The sequence below is a fragment of the Drosophila hydei genome, unplaced genomic scaffold, assembly GCF_003285905.1.
Source record: "Drosophila hydei strain 15085-1641.00,03,60 unplaced genomic scaffold, DhydRS2 tig00000211-arrow-pilon, whole genome shotgun sequence".
In the NCBI taxonomy this organism is placed as follows: Eukaryota; Metazoa; Arthropoda; class Insecta; order Diptera; family Drosophilidae; genus Drosophila; species Drosophila hydei.
The window spans coordinates 914,331-936,707 of NW_022045685.1; the positions used below are offsets into that span (position 1 = coordinate 914,331).

A 22,377-nucleotide genomic window follows, 5' to 3' on the forward strand; every position below is an offset into this window, starting at 1 on the left:
ACGAAGATAAAAATGTTGTGGCATATATATATATATATATATATATATATTTTTTTTTTTTATTATGTCATGTCTTCCCTCATCATTTTTGCTTACAAATTCTCACACGATAATATATAGGAAAAATAAAGAAACAATAAAAAGAAAAAGTGTTACTTTACCTCACTCTTTCATCTTTTAGATAATTTATGATTTTAGATATTTTGAGATTTTCTTTTTTCGTCTATTTGCTGCCGCCTATGAATGACAAAGAATCTTGAGTTGAGCTTCTTTGTGTTTGCCTAATAACGAGTGAGCGTTGGCAGTTTTTTAGCTCTTTGCTTTTAGCTTTTTGGCCAGCATCATGGAAAGTTTTGCTGAGCTTTGAGGATTTGACTCTAACTCGTCTAAGCTTTGTATAAATAATAAAGAAAACAAGAGTACTACGTATGGCTACAGCCAGAATTGCAACAGCAAAAACTAAAAGTGCTTTTATGGGGACTCCCCTACCTGCACAAGGTAAGTAATAAAAAACGTCAGGCAATTATATGAAGTATATTATTATTTTTTATAAATTTTATCTCTATAATTTTCCATTTACAAAACTGTTTATAAAAAGTTAAGTTTACAAAAAATTCAACAAATTATCTTCAATTGTTTTATATTCGCAGTAAACATTTAAGAAATATGAAGATAAGCAGATAAGTAAAATCTAAGGCTTAAAGCAGAACAATCTCATTTATCTTTAAGTATTTAAGCTTCTTTTGAAACTTATTTTCGCAGCATTACAAACAAATTCATTACAAATAAAACGCAATTAATTTCACTTTTTGATTTTGAAACTGGTTGCTTTGGCTAACAAAGCAATTACAAAGCAAACAGCACACAACTTGTGCATAATTCATCCTCGATTCCCAAACACAAATCGAGTTATCTGTCCTTCATACCTTTTCGAAAATCTACCTTTTTTCAACACTTGTGCCATCATTGTCGACAATTTGCCGCTCTCGCCCTTTTTTTTGATTAATGAACTTGTTTGTTTAAAGGCTTTGTAGCTGGCTTTAAGGTCGTTGGCGGCATGGTCAAGTCTGCCCCGGACGGGTAAATAACTTTCAATTGAGCTTACAGCACAGGCACAGCATCGTTTCAATCAGTGGCCCCAATCCACGGTCATATCTCGTTACACCAAGGCTATTGCGATCAAAGGGCGAAATTACAACGAATCTTCATTGGCTGCATAAATCAAGTTCGCCAATCAGCCGCACTCAGAGAGTTCAAGTCAAATTGGATATCGACTCATATGAAATTGAACTTAATTTTCTCCAGTTCGTATCGCTCTGTCCATATTCCAGTTGTCGAACGTTATATGGTCGAATCTCTCAACGAAAAAAACGCCCATAAAAGGAGCCAAGCGGGGACAACAGCTACCAACTCGAAGGTTGTCCAGTTGTCCAGTTGCCCAGTTGCCCGGTTGAAATTGTTGCCGTTGTTGGCAGCAACACGGCTGTTGTTGCTGTTGTTGCTGCTGCTGTGCTTGTTGCATGTGCATTTCCAATTCGAATTGTTTTTTCGGTAATCATTTTGGACTTGTTTGTCGCACAGGTGAAAACCCCAAAAACAAGCAACAACAATAACAGAAGCAACACCCCTCACAGCAACAATTGTGTGCGAAAAAAACAATAAGAAAAACTGTTGCATAACTGTTGCCAATTGTATAAGGGATTGAATATTTTTCAGTCTTTACTGTCACACCGTAATTGCATTTCGTTTTTCATTTCACATTTCTGAAGTTGACAAACAATTGTGCTTAACTTTGCCGTTGTACATGTTTGCAATATTTTGACAAGTCAGAGCACTACAAATTTATACATTCAGCCAGCCGGCCAGCATGAGTTGTGCTGAACACTATGTATATAAAATTCAATTATTTGCATACGAGTTTTTCAATAGGTTCTTCAACATATAGCTATAATAAAAACCATCTTGTTTAACTTATTCTATTTCTATTTTTAATCATAAAATACTTTCAGAGACTCAATAAAAATATTTTCAATTAGAATTCTGATTTTTATTCAGCTGCAATCACTAATCAATATCAATAATAACTCTTTATATTCGCGAAAATATTCACAAATATTCGATGAATATCCCATTGATATTTGCTTTTCTAACAACAAAAATATGTTGTTTTTTTTTCACTCCTAAATTGACAGCCATAACGTGTTACTGAATGTCCCCTAACTGTTTGATATATGTTTCAAATATCTATCTATATATATGCATATAAAATCGACTCTCGTTTGGCAAGTTAAGCCTTGATACTTTATGGACTAGTTACAATCCACAAATGCATAACAAGGTTCATAAAGACACTGATTTGTATTTCAAATTCAAATCGTTTTTAAGTATTTGAGAACTTATAACAGTTATGGTAAGTTCTAGGCATTCTTAAGTAACTTATATTCAATCTGAATTGTAATCAATTTACTAACTGATAAGGCTAATAAACGGCCGAAGCTCAAATCCACCTGCAATTGGCAAACGTAATCAGTTTACAATCAAAATTCTATCTTTTGCGTGCAATTTTTTGATAATTGCCATCGTTAGAGATAGCATTCGAAGAATTGCTTTGACTCCCTCTGCTCGTTTGAGATTTTGAATAACACTCATGGGCAAATCTTGAAACGCTCAAATGCAGTTTGACTTTTGAGTGGGCAACTCTCCCAACTCAGCCCAGCCATCCAGCCATCCAGCCACCAGCTGCCGCCACCTGCCACTTGATACGTCTGCAGTGCGCGCACATCTTGGAATTTATTTACTTTTCAGTCGCTCGGCACACTCCATGTGTCATTTTTATCGCACCGTTGCCGCTCCAAGTGTGGCAGCATAAAATTGCCAACTGCATGCACTGCTCGTTGCCGGAGTCGACGTCATTTTCGCTATTGGCATCGCTGCATTGTCGCAGTCGACGACGCGTCGCTACGTTTATGTGACTCAGAATCACTTTGCCAAGTGATTCGAGTTGATTGTGTGGACTCATTACTATAGAGTCTATAGCTATTACACACAGCTTCAGTTGCAGGTGTGTGTGTGTGTGTGTGCGTATTTGGCTTGCGTTATTTCTGACCCACAATAGTCTGATGCTACAACCAGCAGGCAGCCGTCCTCCTGCCGACTGCAGCAAATCTTTTACAATTACTTGTAGTTGAATCAAATAGATTCAACAATTAAATTCTATCATATGCAGGTAGAGATAACTGAGGCTTCTCGCAAATTCAATTGAAAATAGTTTTCCATTTAATTAATATAATGAAAGCAGTCTACCTCAATTTCTACTAAACATTAATTGAAATTTTAGCAGAAAGGCATGCATGCAAAATAAATTATTAAAATAATCAGACTTAATTTTACCATTACAAAGTTGAGGTTAAATAACAAAAGCTAAAATTTCATTTGAAATTAATGTTGATATATTCTTAATGAATATTTTAAAAATTATTTAAATTTAGCTTTAACTTGAAGTTAATTCGAAACTAATTTACATAAATTAATTTTTTATTTAATGCACGCTTGCCGCTTCAACAAATAATTTTCTTGCGCCAGTTTTGAAACTGAAAAACGATTTCCATATTTTTTATGTAACCCGCTAGCTAGTTAGGAGGGCTGGCCTAACCTACTTAAAACTGAGATTTCTTTTTGTTTATGTTGCATTTTAAAATCACAAAAAGAAAACTTTAAAATATGCAAATGCGTTTCCCAGCACAGATTTCATTCAAGCTGAGTGTTGGGAAACGAAAAAAAAATAATAATAAAAAATTAAGAAACACACAAAAGCTGAAGAAAAGTTTCGACCCGTTTAAGTTTCATGAAATTTGTTAACGTTTATGAATTAAACATCAATTAAATATGCAGTGATTATCTAATTATATAATACAATGTTAGAGATGTGTGAAAAACGTTAAATTAATAAGCATAAAATTTAAAAAAAAATCAAATCTGTTTCCACCTTCTGTATTTTATGTTGAAAATCGCAGAACTTGTTGCGAACAAAGCCGGCTAAAAAAATATTCGCAACAATATTTAAGTGCCGATAGCTTTCAGCCCTCTCCCTCTCTCTCTCTCACTCCAACGCCTCAGCGGCGCACATGCAACACCTGAACAACACCTCACCTAAGCTCCGCTATGTGAAAAAGCATAAATAGTTGTTTTTTCCTTATTTCCTTTTTTTTCAAATGTAACTGCTCTCTTCTTTGTTGTAGTAACATGTTGGTTGTTGTTGTTGCTGTTGTAATTTTTCGCATAAATTTACATTAATTTATGCAATTGCATTGTTTTTGTTGTTGCTGCTGCTGTTGCTGCTGTTGTGCACTGCGGTCGCTGCTCGCTTGCCTTTTTTTATCGCTTTTTTATTGTAATTTGTGTTTTTATTGAACACTTTGTGACATTTTACGATTTTCAAAGTGAAAGGTACATATTTGGAAAATTACTATGGCAAAGAAATGAAGTCCGCCAGTCCCAAACAAAAACATGAAACACTACCCCGATCGGGCGTGCTTGACTGCCCGATACCTCGCCATTCATCCCGTGCTGAGTCATATTTGTGAACTATTGCAGCGAGGCTTCATTTATAATCTCAATGCTACGTTTCCTTTAGCATACGAATCCTTTTAGAGTTAGCTGCTTCAGGACACTTTATAGTTTATTACAAAGCCAATCAACTCCACAGACTTATTCGTAGGCAGCACGTACTTGGATCTTGCTTGCTTGACTTTGCTTATTGCTTGCTTGGCCATTTGGCTGATTTTGGTTATATTTATGCAGGCATTGCGAACTGGTTTCTCGGCTTGGCCTTACATTGAAAATTGGGAAAACTGTTCACGTCATTTTCGTGCTTGGCCAAGAAACTATAAAAATGAATGAAAATAAACTAAACTTAACTCAACCTGACTAATACTGAACTGAACAGCCGACTGTATTGATGCATTTTCACCGCTTCAACTGTCAGTCAGCGGCATCATATAAAGGGCAACAACTATTTACAATCTACTTCCGTCATTTTGTATATATACATATGTTATATATATGATTGGGCACATTCTTGGTAATCAAGTAGAAGGTGCCCTGCCTGTAGCTCTTGTCGAGCTCTCTCAAACTCTCATTCTGACACAGCAGTATTAATATATTATTGATAAATATCCCTTGACTACAAGCTCTTTCTCTGCCAAATGTTAAGTGGAACAACAATTTTCATATTTTTACACTAGACAACATAACATCTTCCAAGACGGCCTTTCTAAATTACAAATTTATGAACCAATTAGTAGGGTTAAGGTAATATTCCGACACAGTTAACTGCCACCTGTCAGCGCCTGACTTATTTCCCACATTCAATGTTTTCGCAAGGCTTTTGTCTAACGACAGCAACAAACTTTTATAATTTTCAATCGAAATTGACCCATTTTCATATATAAATTGTAAAATTAATTATGAAATTATGAATGGATAGCTGAAACTCCTTGACGACTCCACTTCACACTTTGGCTTCTTGTCTCGTCTTCAATGAGACATTTGAACATATTTTAAAGTTCAATTACATATATTTATATATAGATATATGTGCATCGTTGGGCATTTGTCAACAAACTCAGCGCGTGCAGCTGGAGTCCGAATCTAACTTGCGAAAGGTAAACAGAAAATGAGCAAAAAAATTGGCGTTTCGCCAGTGAAATGAAAAAAAATGATGACAAAATTTTAAAATAGATGCGCAACATTGGTGGCGCGAGGAGGCGCCACGAAAGGTGGCAGCATGCTGCATGCAACAACTGCTGCTGCTGTTGCTGTTGCTGTTGCATTCAATTTGAATCTAAAATGTCATAAAGCAAATAAATATTTTTGTTCACAAAGCCAAGCGGAAATTGATTTTTAGCACAAATTGCGATTTCAATTTGCAATTTTGCCATCGCTTATTCCTTTGAGCGAAAACTCGATAAAGCTCTTCAAACTGCGCTACTTATAGCGACAATAAATAATATAAACCAACTACTTAGCTAAGAGCTCTACCAATTGATTGACATATAGTATATATATTTATTTATATATATATTTTTAACTTACCTCACTCTACAGTTGCTGTGGCTGCTGTTGTGCAGAGTCCTTCCTACATAATAACTGTAAAGAAATTAATAGAAATTCGTCAATAAACGATATTTTAATGAGAATATAGAAGTTTATTAAGCTAAATAAGTGCAATATACTTTTACTCGATTCCATCTGGTAATTAGTATCTGCTATATATTTACCCAGCGAGCAGTACTCAACCTTGGCTCATCAATCAATAAAGAAAAAAGCTTTTTTTAGTCCAATTGGACACGACAGCGGCAACCTTTGCACCTGGACTCAAGCCGTGGAGAATAGAGGCGAATACTCAAACCGCAACATAATGTTGCAAGTGTTGAATGTGCACTAAGCAGGATATATCCAACACGCATTTGTGCAGCCAAAAAAGGAACTAACCATAAAAATCTGCACATAAATTTAACTGAGGAGAGGCAGCCAATAGCCAGTAGCCAGCAGCCAGAGCAGCTAGCAGCTGGCAGCTGCGACGATGCCAAACATACGCAAATGCAGTGCTCAAATTTATGGCCAAGCATTTCCAGGCAAACAGCGAACAGGCGGTCGCCCACTTCCCCCACTCTTACTCCTAAGCGCCTTCGGCAGTGGCAAATATATTGCAGCAGCTACCGAAAACTTAAGACAGTCTATCAGCAATAAAGTTCATAAATACAAAATATTATTTAAATATTATTAATAAATATAAATTAAATAATATTAATTAATGATAAATAAATAAGAATATTTTAAAATATGAAATGAAATGTAAGAGAAATAATAATTAATACATTAAAAAATAATAATTTATTAAAAATTAAATTAAATAAAATAAAAAACAAAAATAAATTAAAACATTATACATTAATTAAATAATAATAATAATCATTTAATAATATAAAATAACTTTAAATAAAAAATTAAAATTAAAATATAATAGTTAATTACTATTAATTAAAAATTAAATTAAAACATAATAATTAAAAAATATAACACAATTAAAACTAAAAATAAATATTTTAATTTATATAATACAAATAAATACAAATAAATAAATGTTAGTATATAAACTGGGCTTTTCCAGTTTTCTGTCTATCTATTCACTGAGATTTTCCGATCTTCTTATATCTCCTTTATAATCTCAATTACAATAAATCCCCTATTTCATTTGCTTTCTACACAATCGAAATTCTTTTTCTAATTATAACAAATGCAACTGTTTGCAATTATAGTTTTCTCTATATCTACTTTATTATTTAAGTATGCGCTGATAAGTTCTCGTTTAACTTTGCTGCCTTTTATGCTCTGTGAATATTTCGATAGTTCTTATGATAACGCTGAAATGACTCACATCGTTGCCCACGAGCAATATGGGATTCACTGCAAGTGCAACAATAGAGTCATGAATCACATCACAACAGCTCAATCCTCGGTTAAGCCACGCGTCTGTTTACGTTTCTGTCTGTTTGCTTAACTATTTTGCCCGTTGGCGTTGTGAAAAGAGTACATTAGTTTTTTCCCTCCTTTTGAGACTTGAAATTTTAAATCTATACGCATACGATTAAGGATATATAAGCTGACTGAAAGCGTGGCAAATGGGGTGTTACAGTTATATATCTTTCATATCTTTGAATTATTAAATAAATATAAAAATAAAAATAAAACAATAAGAAATAGCTTTAACAAAGTATAATTAAATAATATTAAATACCATTCAAATATAATAATAATTTAGTTACAAAATATTAATTAAATAATATAAAATAAAATTGAGATGAAATAATATTAATAAATAGTATATAAATTAAAAATAATAATGATTTAATATCAAATAAAAATAAAATTTGAATTAAATAATAAATAAATAAAAATTTAATACTTGTTATTAATATAGCTTAATAGTTTCGGCCAGCTCTGCAGATGAAATACTGTCGACCTGATCTACAATTTAGACTGTGAGCAAGTATTAAGTATTCGGTTACACCCAATTGCAGCTTGTTTTTCTGCACCCGTTAACCATAACAATTTCGACTTAAAAACAATAGCTTCGATATACTCATATGTTAAACATACTTGTATAAATTTGTCTAGTTACAAACGTGATCATTGGACTTTTGTATATCGACGGTAACTTTAAACTAAATGGAGTTTAGCGCTTGACTAATAATTGTTATAAGTAATTGTTGTTGCTGTTGTTGTGTTCAAGCTTGTAGATTTACTTATGAATTTTGCAACGTTGCGCATACGCCGCGTTGTACAGTTCGTTTCGTTGCAATTGTAATCAATTTGCTTTTGCTGCTATTTTAATTGTTCACATTTCTTGTTACATATGTCTGAAGCATGTGAACATGTTGCCGCAGTTGCAAGCATAGCCAAGATGCTTGCAGGTTGTTCAATTTATTGTTATTCTTGTCGCTGGGTCTCAGCTGCGCGCCCACATAGCCGTTTAATAACTTGAAGTTTGCAAATTTCACAGCCAATTTAGACAATTTAGGGCACTCACTATTTTCGCTATGCGAAAACACAAGTACAAGCATGTTTAGGTACATTGCTTCATTGCTTATTTGCCTGACTTAAGTTGTTTTAGCTAATTTATCACCAAGAGCTACAGCTTTATCAGAGCTGCTCGGCAAACATTTTATAGATAAAAAACCTAATAATAGGTGATATATTTACTAATGTGATTTAAATATAAACTGACGACTTTACGCAATGTTCATATAAATAAAAATGTCTAAATTAATTTTAGCTAAGACTCATACAATATATTTTTATCAATGCAGTTATCAAGGCATATAACAAGACAGTTGTTTAGTTCGGCTTAACATTTATACTCGTTCACGAACTAAAAAAGAGTATATTGGTTGCATACTGTTGCATACTTTCACTTCGTCTTTACTTTTCATCAAAGCTTTGCGGACGGGCGATTCCTTTACATCTTAAAAAGTCTCCTAGACTTGCTTATAGAGAACTTAAAATTATATCATAATTATTCAGTTATCTATACGCATGTGCCATAAACTACCATTCAATCTATAAATGTCAACTATTAGTCAACTAATGCAAGCTCATTTTGTAGACAAAAGAAATTAGGAATTTCAACAATTTATTGTTAATCATTGCCTGTCTATGATTAGTTGAATTTAATGAAAGTTCCCAACTTCATTAGTTTCTTGGATATTAAAATTTATGGACATTTGATTACAATTGCTTAAACACGCGTTTCTAAGAGCTGTTTGTTTTTGCTGAATACTCATCACGATAATTCGTAAACACTCAAAAGGTTTATGAACCTAACTAGCTAAAGCTAAACAACAACAACAACAATATACATATACATATACATATAAATATATATATATATATAAAACAAAAACGCCAAGAGAAGAAGAAAACCTCTTCAGACGCTGTAAAGAAATCGTATAATTATTTTGTATACAGTTTTTTGTGCTCTTGCGTTTTCGATTTGTTGTTTTCTATATAATTACTATTTTTTTAAACTGTAAAAAAATGTTTAAAAAAGCTAAAAGCAAATGTTCAAAGCATATTAAGCATTACCAATTTGCAAAGTATTGAAAAAAATATTACGAAAAATCATCGAATTTGACAACATCAAATGAATTTTCAGTCACATCCAAATAGGGTTAATCACCCCCATCACCCAATTCTTCATAATCATGTTATATATATATATATATATATATATATATATATATATATATGTATATTTATAAATAAATATATCTGTAAACAATGGCTTAAGCGCACACACATACTAACTGGGCATACACACGACTATTGTTTGCCTCACAGGTATTCTTTTCGCTCCGATACTCACTGGCCATAGCAAATTGCTTTTCAAATGCAATAAAGCGTGATTTACCTCGAAACTGAAGCGTGGCGAGCAACATAAAGCGATCAGCGAAATTAAAGAAAGCCAGCCAACTAGCAGATACTCTCTCTATCTCTATCTCTATCTCTATCTCTATCTCTATCTCTATCTCTATCTCTATCTCTATCTCTATCTCTATCTCTATCTCTATCTCTATCTCTATCTCTATCTCTATCTCTATCTCTATCTCTATCTCTATCTCTATCTCTATCTCTATCTCTATCTCTATATCTATCTCTATATCTATCTCTATATCTATCTCTATCTCTATCTCTATCTCTATCTCTATCTCTATCTCTATCTCTATCTCTATCTCTATCTCTATCTCTATCTATCTATCTCTATCTATCTATCTCTATCTCTATCTATCTATCTATCTCTATCTCTATCTCTATCTCTATCTCTATCTCTATCTCTATCTCTATCTCTATCTCTATCTCTATCTCTATCTCTATCTCTATCTCTATCTCTATCTCTATCTCTATCTCTATCTCTATCTCTATCTCTATCTCTATCTCTATCTCTATCTCTATCTCTATCTCTATCTCTATCTCTATCTCTATCTCTATCTCTATCTCTATCTCTATCTCTATCTCTATCTCTATCTCTATCTCTATCTCTATCTCTATCTCTATCTCTATCTCTATCTCTATCTCTATCTCTATCTCTATCTCTATCTCTATCTCTATCTCTATCTCTATCTCTATCTCTATCTCTATCTCTATCTCTATCTCTATCTCTATCTCTATCTCTATCTCTATCTCTATCTCTATCTCTATCTCTATCTATCTCTATCTCTATCTCTATCTCTATCTCTATCTCTATCTATCTATCTCTATCTCTATCTCTATCTCTATCTCTATCTCTATCTCTATCTCTATCTCTATCTCTATCTCTATCTCTATCTCTATCTCTATCTCTATCTCTATCTCTATCTCTATCTCTATCTCTATCTATCTCTATCTCTATCTCTATCTCTATCTCTATCTCTATCTCTATCTCTATCTCTATCTCTATCTCTATCTCTATCTCTATCTCTATCTCTATCTCTATCTCTATCTCTATCTCTATCTCTATCTCTATCTCTATCTCTATCTCTATCTCTATCTCTATCTCTATCTCTATCTCTATCTCTATCTCTATCTCTATCTCTATCTCTATCTCTATCTCTATCTCTATCTCTATCTCTATCTCTATCTCTATCTCTATCTCTATCTCTATCTCTATCTCTATCTCTATCTCTATCTCTATCTCTATCTCTATCTCTATCTCTATCTCTATCTCTATCTCTATCTCTATCTCTATCTCTATCTCTATCTCTATCTCTATCTCTATCTCTATCTCTATCTAAGCCCCAAATATACGATATTCGATCGAGACATTCGAGAGGAATAGAAAATTTTATTTTGTTCTTTAGTTACTTGCAGGGCATCAATTGGTAAAACGAAATAGAGTCTAGCGATTCATAAAGATTATATTATTCGCAGCTTTACGTACATTGGGTGTATTGGATGGGATCAACAAGACAATGCGACAGTATACAATTTCATAATACCATAATAATCAATGTGTAAAGCTATTTTAAACAGAATCTTGCATCTTGAATCGATTCAGATACGCTTCAGTTGAATGGACTGACAACAGCGTGTGTGAATGCGGCTCAAGCTCATTGATGCGATGACAAGATGCAGCTTGTACCTACAACAGCTGTAGATACAGATACTATTTACCGTTCTCTACCTCTTCTTGCCTCGCCACCCCTCGTCTCTCTCTCCCACTCTGTCTTATCGACTTTCTGCTTATCACAATGGAAAACAAAACAAAAAAAAACGTAAATAAAAAAAATGAGAATCTGAAAATGAAACAGAAACAGAAGAAGAAAATGAAGAAGAAGAAGAGGAAGACAAGCACAGGGACAAGCAAAACATGCACAAAGTACGCCGCTTATCGGGCTTATCATGCATACATGATAAATGGAATTGAACACATTTTGGTTGTCATTTTTTTGTGATTGCTTGTTCTGAGCTCTGCGTATACCCTATACCCATTAAAAGTGATTAAAACTGGGTATGCTTCGTGGTGCGAGAGCTCATCTTCGACTTTGCTGCGAGGAATATTGCTGCTTACTTCAGGTTATTGATATTTTAATCGCCTTTATATATTGTTGTTCCATATTGCCAGTCAAGAGTCGTTAAGCCATATCAGCCAGTCATTGTAATCTAGTGACTATAACATATATATTTATATTCTTGATCTGAATCAACTGGCACCTCTTAGAGCCGGAAACTCGCTGAGGCAAGTCGAACACTATTCTGCTCCTATGTCCACGAGAGTATTTAGCCTTCGTTGTGTCTTAGCTTTTAGGCCTCATTAGCGTTGTTGCTTTGTGTCTTGCTGCGCTTTCTGTAGTCAACTGTATTGCATAAATAAATATATTTTACAAGCGGGCAAACAACAGGCAATTGCAACAGCCGCAACGTCAGCAAATGTGAAATTAAATAGATAAGATCGCGTGGCATTAGCCACAGCCACAGCACCCAACTAGGCCATGACAGTCCATTGAGGGATAAAGTGAGAAATATGTTAACCTTTAGTTAGAAGCACGCACTTATAACTCATAGAGAGCACAGCGTAACATTGCTTAACCATTAAGGCAATGCAAGTTGTAGTCGACAAGGAAATGCCCTATACCAGGCGCGCAGTATTATGGGGAATATGTTATTGAATTTATATGCAGAAAATTCATTTGATTATATAAGAGACAGGCCTGTAGCCTGGCATTGATCGACTCATCCAACTAATCAAGAGTTTGAATGGATCAATTTAAGAACTTTGTCTAAAACATATAAACTTAGACGAATGTTTAATAATTCTTTTTTCCTTTTTTTAAAGGCACTACTATTTTTATGAACAACCAAACTTTCGCTTGACTTTTCTTTCTCAAGATCAGAATTGCATATGTTCCTAAATTGGAAAACAAGAAAAAATCTAAATTAATAACAGAAAATGTTAATCGTAATTCAAATTGTTCGCTACAACATTTTGTTGTCCAACACACCTTCTAGACTCTGCTTTGCCTTTTTTCTCATATGATAATACCCTGCACTGCACTACTGTGTTCGCCAAAGTCTCATAGTGTTGATAATATTGAAGACAAAATATAATTTCAATTGTATTTTTTATCTGACATATAGAATAATAATTGGACGGCACGCGGACATTAATTGATATAAATAACAGCGATAAGAACAGTTGCTTTGTGACATCTGATGTTATGTGCTGGAAACGATTTGTATCGGCGTGAAGACCACATAAATAGATGACCAATCACAGATTTACAATAAGATGCACACTTATGTATGGATAAATGGCATAACATGCTTAACTATGCTTAAATGACATGGCAAATTGAAATGCAATTAAATGCAGGCACAATTGAAAATTGCATTTCAGTCCGCAGCTGCAGCGGGACATAATTCAATCAAATGGAAAACAAATTGTTAAGAGTAAAAACAAACCAGCCAAACGAAACATGGAGCATGAGCATGGCAGATAATATGATATAGTGTGCATATCAATTAAGTATGTGCGTGTGTGTGTGTGTGTGTGTGCGTGTGTATGCGTGTGTGTATGTTGCTTGCAGTATTGCATAATGCGCGCTGAGAAAGCGAAAAATAATGAGTCAACAGCGGAGATCGGAGCAGATGAATGAGCGAGAGCCAGTGCCAAAGCCAGGTGAAAGTGTTATTCACCCTAAAGAACAATTAGCTGTAAAGTAACGACAAGTAAATACTCTTCGTGGATCATGGAAATGTGCATTAAATTCGAATATCAATTGAGATTGTTATGCTTACGATAATAATTGCCAGAGTTGCACTCTTACAGCTTTATATAATTTCTAAACTTTCATTTGAATAGTTTCAAGGTTATGAGAATTTGCCGAGACTATATAGATATATACTAGCAGATCTCTGATATATCTGTATAAGAGTCCAATAAGTTGATGTGCCTCAACTCCGTCTGCCAACCAGCAACCGGTCAATGCCAATTAACCCTTTTATTAATTCCATTATGAGTGTGGGTGTGGGTGTGTGTGTGCGTGTGTGTGTGAGTGTATATTGCTCTGATTGGTAGGCATCTGTAGTGGCTTATATTCTCACAATGATGTTCTCAATGCCAATTGAGTAAGTACTATACAAATGCCAGTCAAAGGCTGCGAGCTCCAAGCACAGAGCTCCAATGAGAAGTCATGTATACAAAATGGCCAAAAGGTCGAGCGGCAGGAGTCAGGTGGGCTGCAGACTTGTGTCATAGGTGGCAGACACATGCAGCACGCAGATTGACAGACGCACCCCTCGCCAGCAGCGAGTGAGAGGGTGTCGGGGAAAGGGAGGGGGGAGAGGGGGAGCTGTGACAACAAACAAACTGTTTGTCAAAATGAAATGAAACAAGACCATAGCGAGGCAACAGCAGGCGAGCGTATGTGGCATGGAGCACTGTGGGGTGGGGGAGGTGGTCGGTGGCAAAGCAAAGGAGCCAAACAACAGCCCTACACATCCAAGTCAGTGGCCAAAACAGATGTTGTCTGTCTGTGAGCCGCTTGCCCTTGCCCTTGCCCCAGCCACATGGCATCATCCTACCAACTGTGTCTCTGGCAACTCAAATGTAATTGAAGATGAAACAGTTGAGCCAGTAAATTGTGTGCTAGTAACAAAATCAACAACAGCCACAGCGAGGGGAATGAGTGCTCTAGACGACGGACGTTACATGAACAGCATATGCCCTGTTATTTCATCAAAAATATTAATCAAATTAATTTTAATAAAATTAAAGTCAAATTTCATAAAAAAATATATGAAATTATTAAATAAATCTGAGGAAATATACATACATAAATGCATATACATATATTTATAAATATATATAACAAATATATACATATATATATATATATATATATATATATTCCTTTTCTTTGTTGTCCATTTAGAGCAGCTTTAATTACATATTTCCAGCTGTGCCACCTGCTCGACTCTGTCTGTCTGTTATACACCATGCCGTGCTGCTTATGCAGTACATGTGGCATAAGAATTGCGAATGCAACTGCAGAAACTCTTGGGGTTGCACACAAAAACATGAAATGCTAAGTGGGAGAACTAGCTCCGACTGCAGCGCGAGCTCGAACTCGAACTCGAACTCTACACGGGCTGGCCACAAAATGTGACATGTGCATTGTATTGTGTTGTGTTGTCTTGTGTGGTGCAAGTGACGTTTTCTCTGGCTCTATCGCTGTCAACAATTATAAAAAAATATAAATTTGGTTAAGCCACAGCTAAACTGTAATAAAAAATTAACAAAAACAAAGCAGTTCTGTATAAGATAATAAGATAACAGATTTCATCTGAGCCCATGCTTCCACTTATAAATAATAAAAATATAAACAGCGTTAATTATATAAATATTTTCTCTTCCATCCAAGTTAGTTGAAGGCTGTGCTTGGCGCTTAATGCTTAAATATTTAAAACAAAGCGAAATTTTAGCGCGCAACGTAACAGCAGCTGCTCTTGCTTTAAAGTATGCACATATGCGACGAGGGAGATAGAGAGAGAGAGAGAGGGGGGCAGAGCGAGAGAGAGAAAAATATCGAACGTCGGTCAGGGTTAGACGTCAAACAGCTGATGGGGAAAATGTCAATTATCAAAGAGACATTTGGGTCAGTGCAAATTATGAAAATTGATTGATGCTAATTGGCCGAGTGGGACAAGCAGAGAATGCTCGCAAAACCTTAAAGGATTTCGTAATCGAAATCAAGAACAATGCCAGTTTGAAGTCAACGAAGTTAAAGCCACTTTAAATGATAATATGCTACGTCGAGCAGTCTCGACCATGTGTAATGCTCACTTTATTACTGATGCAACAATCACAACATGCCGAGCAAAACATAACTCATATCTCTGATACTTTGCTGTTGTGCTGTCTCTTCCCTCTGTCTCCCTCTCCCTCTCCCTCTGTCTCCGTCTCTGTTTACTGCTGTTTTTGCTTGTGTTTGCAGGCTTTCCGGGGGCAACTTGTGGCCCAACTTTGCATGCTGCAACAAAATGTGCGGAAAGCGCCGTCCAATTTGCTGACTAACATAAAAAGTGCATACGCTGGCATCACAAGCCGTCGGCCTCTCTCTCTCCTCCAGCTATACCCACTTGACCATGCCCCTGGTGCGGTTGCAAATGCTGTAAATCTCAGAATGAGAGCTAGAAAGTTGCAGCCCCACACACACACACACGTTCACGTTCACGTGAGGTATGAGTGTGTGTCTGCGTCAGTGTCAGTGCTTGTATGTCTGTGTGTGTAAGTCACAGTTATCCTGCCATTTTTACTGGCTGTGCCTCCTGGGAATTACCTTGGTTACTGTTTCAACATTTTTATCTGCCCCGAAAAATGAGACAGCGCCGGAGAAATGTAAAAACTGTGAACCTGCCCAAGGGTAGGTGCGAGGCAAAGGTAAAGCTAGAAAGCGAACATTACACATGCATATATATATATATATATATATATATATATATGTTCACGAGTGCGTTTGTGCATAAATCCCAATTTAATCCATCCGGCTTTTAGTTTGTATATTTTTCGACTCGAATCGTCTGGATTTCCCATCTTTATTTTTCTTCCACATTTTTTTGTTTTGTTTTGTGACCCCTGTCTGATACCCTCGCCTGTGCTGGCATGCATAATTACATGGAGGACGTTCTCTCCACTAACTGTAAAATGGAAAACTATTTAATGTCAGTTTCAAATGGCATGCGAAATAGCAAATTGCATACATTAAGTTAAAGAGACACGCATCGAACTCGCATGAAACATGAAATGTTCCTTACGATTGCTCTACGTATTTGAATACATTTTCGATTTATTTCCTTCTTCTATTCTCTTATAGAATGACAAGCAGAGCATTGCAAAATCCATTCCATTTATTTTCTCTTTTTTTTTCTCAAAGTTTATTCTGTTGCACCTCAGCTCAACGAGCCAACTGACCGAACAATTGTTCAGCTTTTTGTTGAAGCGTGTTTGTTATTCTACCTTCTATTGTTGTTGTTGTTTTTGTAATGCTGGCGAAAAGTGTTGTTATTTAATTTCATGTGTTAAAAGCTGCAATCCGTTGTCCTCTATCTCGCGGCCCAAACCCGCACTTAAACTGCATTTCAAAACAATAAACCATAAGTTTCCAGCAGCCGAAATTCCAAACCGTGTTGACTTTCCTAGAATTCGAGCGGTTAACACATTTTGTGTCTCGAGAGTGCCCAACTAGCAGATACCCTGAACACAATGAGCGAATGGTTAAGCTACTTTTGTGGCTTGTCTCTCGGGAGTGCTCGACTAGCAAACACTCTGAACACTTTGAGCAAATTGTACAGCTATTTTTGTAGTTTACATTTCGAGAGTGCTCGACTAGCAAATACCCTGAACACTATGAGTGTATGTTAAAGCTACTTTCTTAGTTTGTGTCGTGGGAATGTCCGGCTGGCAAATACATTGAGCACTTTGGGGAAATAGTATAGATACACACTTCCCCTTCTTGTAGTGGCGAAATATATTCTTGAATAACTTTAATCATTACTCTATGCTCTTATTATATATAAGTTATAATATATGTTTTATATATAATTAGCCTTCGTTTTGGACCATTACAAATCCATTATACCATACATACGTCTTGATTTCAATATATCGTGTACCCTTTGCTCCCCTCACAAATTTATTGTTCAACGAATTTTATTGCAAATCGAATGTCTGTGAATGATGCAACTTGATCCAGCACAAACCAGAATTGCAACAGCCAAACCCAGATTACAATTTGCAGAAGGTAGCAGATATGTGAATGTATTTCAAGCTAGGTGATAAAGGTACAAGAGGAACTGAGACAAAGGAACCGACCGGATCAGTGCCCAGGTACGAAGCAAGTTAACACAGAACACATGCGGCTGTTGGCACCTCGTCTCGTGTCACAATTACTGTTTTTACCTGGCCGGTGGGCAAGGTATGCTTGCGCTACCTGCCCTATTAAGAGGAAGACGGAAAGAGAGAAAGTGAGAGAGCGTGTGCGAACTAGAGACATAAAGCTGAAATATTTCATTATATATATTTTTTTCATATTTGTATATAAATTTTGTTTTACTGAAATTCCGTTACCAGGTATAACTAGGGTAAATGACAGAGAAATCAAGAAGAAACTTTTGAAAATTAAAATTTCCATCGCATGATTAAACAGAAAAAATTTGATATGTAATTGCATCCGAATGACTGTGTGTGTGTGCGTTACATAATATACAAGACATACATTTGCAAAAACAGATCAACAGAGCTTGGAATCATTGTTTACCTTATGAAAAGCTTATTTATGTAAATATATAGACAAGTGTACATATAACAAATATATCTCTTTCATAAGAACAAATACAAATCGAGAATCTATATTCAAAACTTCAAGTTTGTAATTGTGGACGGGCAGACGAATAGATATGGTTATGGCTAGACCAACTCGGCTGTTGCTCCAGTTTCAGAATATATATGCTTTATGATCGGAGAGCCACCTAGATGCTTGGCGCAACGAGGTGGCACCATCACCTTCGTATGTGAATATAAAAAATATAGATAAACTAGTGTAATCTGTTCTACAAATACTAAAAGTTCGATTTATTTTTTATTTTTATTTTTTTTTGTTGGTATGAAAACTTTTTTTGCGCCTTTCCAGGTTTTTTTGTTGTAACAACATAATATATTATTTGTTTAAATAAATTTAATGAATTAGTTAATAAAACTCTTAAAATATTCTCTAAAAAGCCACTGCTGCACGAAGACATTACTGATACCCTGTAAATACTTAATATGTAAGTTAGTATATGTGTATGCGTGCATATACAGTGGTTCACAGCTTATTTCAACCAGCACCTTAAAAAAAGTTTGTTGGGCTATAAAATCTAAACTATTGAGGGTATCCCGAAAATTTAAATGTAGGTTGTTAGTGTGATGCTTAAACTAATAAAAAATCAATTCATTTATTTTTTAAATATTTTTTCAATATTTAATAATGTTTAAAAACTAAAAAATGAGACCAAAACAGTTCCACAGCTTATTTCAACCACTTATGAAATAACATTATATAACACTAAAATAACATAAAATAATAAGAAATTAATACTTAGTGTGACCACCCTTTTGGTTAACTATTATTTTAAGTCTTTTTGGGATAGATTCAACCAACTTTTTGGTGACTTCTGGAGTAATTTTGTCCCATTCTTCAACCAATGCAGCTTTTAGGTCCGATTTGTTGGATATATTGTGTTTGCGAATGTTTTTTTCCAAAATCGACCACAAATTCTCGATTACATTTAAATCTGGTGACTGGGCTGGTGGTTTCATAACGTGCGGACATTTCCAGATCAACCAAGTCTGGACAATTCCCGCAGTGTGTTTCGGGTCATTATCTTGATAAAATCTGAAGTCCTCCTTTATGCCCAGTTTCTGAGCACTTTGAATTAAATTGGACTTCAAAATATCAAGATATTTGCCTTTATCCATCGTAGTCTCAATGAACTCTAAGTTCCCAACGCCGGCTGCTGACATACAGGCCCAAACCATAAGGCTGCCTCCGCCATGCTTTACTGTAGCCCTCAAATGTTTTGCGTCAAGCTCTGTGTTAGGCTTACGCCACACATATGAGGGCCCATCCGACCCAAACAAATTAAATTTGGACTCATCGCAAAATAAAACAGTATTCCAGAATCCAATGTCCTTGTGCAAGTGCTCCTGGGCAAATTTTAAGCGACACTTCTTGTTTTTGTCGCTTATAAAAGGCTTCTTGCGTGGTACTCTGCCATTAAAGTCATGTTCCCGAAGCACACGGCGAATAGTTTCTGGGTGGCATGACTTGCCCAACTCCTCCTTAACATCATTGGCTACTTGTCGAGCCGATATCCTTGGGTTATCCCGGATTTTTCTCACAATATAGCGCTCGTCCGTGGGATTAAAAATTTTGTTTGGAGCATTTCTGCCTTTATCGTGGGTTCTATTTTCACGGACAAACCGGTATATGATGCTTTGAACTGTAGAATCACTAAATCCAACCATCTCAGCAATTTTTCTACGGGAATGACCATTTTTATAGTGTTTGAGAACGAGTTCCCGCTGCTCAATAGGTGTGCGTGGTCCCATGTTGCTAAATTCACTTTTCTGAAAGTTGAGCTTTCAAAATTCTGCAAAAATTTATTTTATCACAATGCGAAAACAGTGAATAAAGCATAGAACAAGAATCTACCGTTGCATTGCAAAATAACGGATCTTTCATCAGCTGCAAAGTTTGTGGTTGAAATAAGCTGTGGAACTGTTTTGGTCTCATTTTTTAGTTTTTAAACATTATTAAATATTGAAAAAATATTTAAAAAATAAATGAATTGATTTTTTATTAGTTTAAGCATCACACTAACAACCTACATTTAAATTTTCGGGATACCCTCAATAGTTTAGATTTTATAGCCCAACAAACTTTTTTTAAGGTGCTGGTTGAAATAAGCTGTGAACCACTGTACGTATTTAGGTAAAAGTATAAATAATTGTAGCTCTGCATGTATGTATGTAGCACTCCCTTAAAAACAGTTAAAATTGAAAATAATCGCACTGAAGCTTTCCATGCACGCTTCAACAAGTCTTTATTGGGGTGCCCACAGTGAAAGTTCTTTTTTTTTGTTTTTATGCTGCGACATGTAACGACGCACGACGACGATGAACATGTCCGTTCATGTCCGTACATGTCTATGCGTGCATTGCACAAGCCTCCACCCCCTTTTGCAGCAAATCAAACTTACCGAGCAACAATTTCTCGTTAATCCAGTTGTCGTTAATGCTGCTGCTGCTGCTATTGTTATTGTTGTTGTTGTTTTTGTGTTTTGGTGTTCAACTTTCAATTAGTTCTAGTTATTTTGTTTGGTGCAACACTTGAAACAAAACAAAACAAAAAAAAATATGATATACGTATACGTATTTGCTGAGCTTGCGAATTTTTAACGGTCATGCATTATATTTCTTCTCTCTCTCTCTCTCTCTGATGATGATAATGATGAAAGCGTGGCCGGTTTCCGTTAAATTTCCGAACTGGAAAACTCACTCACGACTCGCCACGCACAAAACTCGCGCACTCGTCTAGGGATCGCAGCGAACTGGCGGCACACAAAAAAAAAAACAACCGAACCACACGAAGAAACACCTGCACTCATGCACAAACTTGTAAATGTTGCAGCGCATGCGTCGCTGTATGTGTTCGTGAGTGTCTGCGCATGTGTGTATGTGTGTTTATGTTTGTGTGATTGTGTGACGGCTGCTGGCTGTGACGGCACGCAACGGATTGCAACAAATTTTTGGTGTATTTGTATTGGTGTTGCAACGGCGCAGTCGACTAACTTAACATACCAATATCTATTTCTATTTCACTTGCAACAGAAGCTACAGCTCACAAAATAACAAAATAATCACTGAATGATGAAAAAATATGTATAAACAAAAATTTAACGAACTTAAAGCAAAAACACAGGCCAACGAGCAACGACGCGAAGCACTGACTCTTGCAGAAAACCCAAACTGACGATCGTGTGGCCCTCACTGAGAAGTCTTACAATCCCAACAAAAATACTAGCAACGTTCGTAACAATAGCATTTCACAAATAGATTAATATACTTATCGATCTATGCAATCGATATAATATATATAAAGTATATTTTGCACAAATACTAGAAACGTCTGAAAGTGATCACTTCTTTAATATTTTATATAAATTTGTTGGGTATATTACTAAAAATAAAAATATATAAGCAGTATTTCCTATATTTTTTTTAAATGACAAAACCAAATTTTTTCATTTATTTCTAAATTACGATTATTAGAATTAATTAAAATAACATTCAACATATCAAGCTAGCAGAGTGACCCAGAATCTATTACAAATACTAGACTTTTAGTATTTTCGTAATAAACTCTATGGTCACACCATGTTAATAGCTTACCGTATATTAATTTATATTGTTTGCATTTCTCACATTGTCTTTTTGTCTGCATCAGTGTAGCGAAAACCATATTGGCCTCTGCACTAGCCACAAACAAAACTGAATTATTAATTTATAATATAATAATTTCAATATTTACATTCTGCAAAAACTGAAACTTTGGCGCACAATGCAAAGCGCGGCAACAGTATTTATTCGTTTTTGGCACAAGCAGATGTGCTCAAATCAGCTGCTCTGAATTAATTTATATCGATAGTTCCTTAGAAAGAGAAATAACAATTGAATCTATCGGGTTATAACTCTCCTACAGAAATCTTATCGATGCTCTACTCATTTTGGCTCTGTTTTCA

The 22,377-nt window shown here is 35.4% G+C and overlaps 1 protein-coding gene across 3 annotated transcripts in view; it reads right to left on the minus strand.

Annotated features, from left to right (window-relative positions):
- The window catches only part of LOC111603190, a 58,792-nt gene extending 37,172 nt beyond the window's left edge, over positions 1–21,620 (minus strand). For 2 of the 3 annotated variants that reach the window (XM_023320673.2, XM_023320674.2), the window contains exons 1-2: positions 20,836–21,620; positions 6,094–6,147 (exon numbers count right to left, since the gene is read on the minus strand). The gene's annotated coding sequence lies outside the window, so the exon portion shown is untranslated. The remainder of the gene's footprint in view (positions 1–6,093; positions 6,148–20,835) is intronic. The other variant, XM_030223457.1, reaches the window with a different exon arrangement.
- Positions 21,621–22,377: the final 757 nt, after the last annotated feature.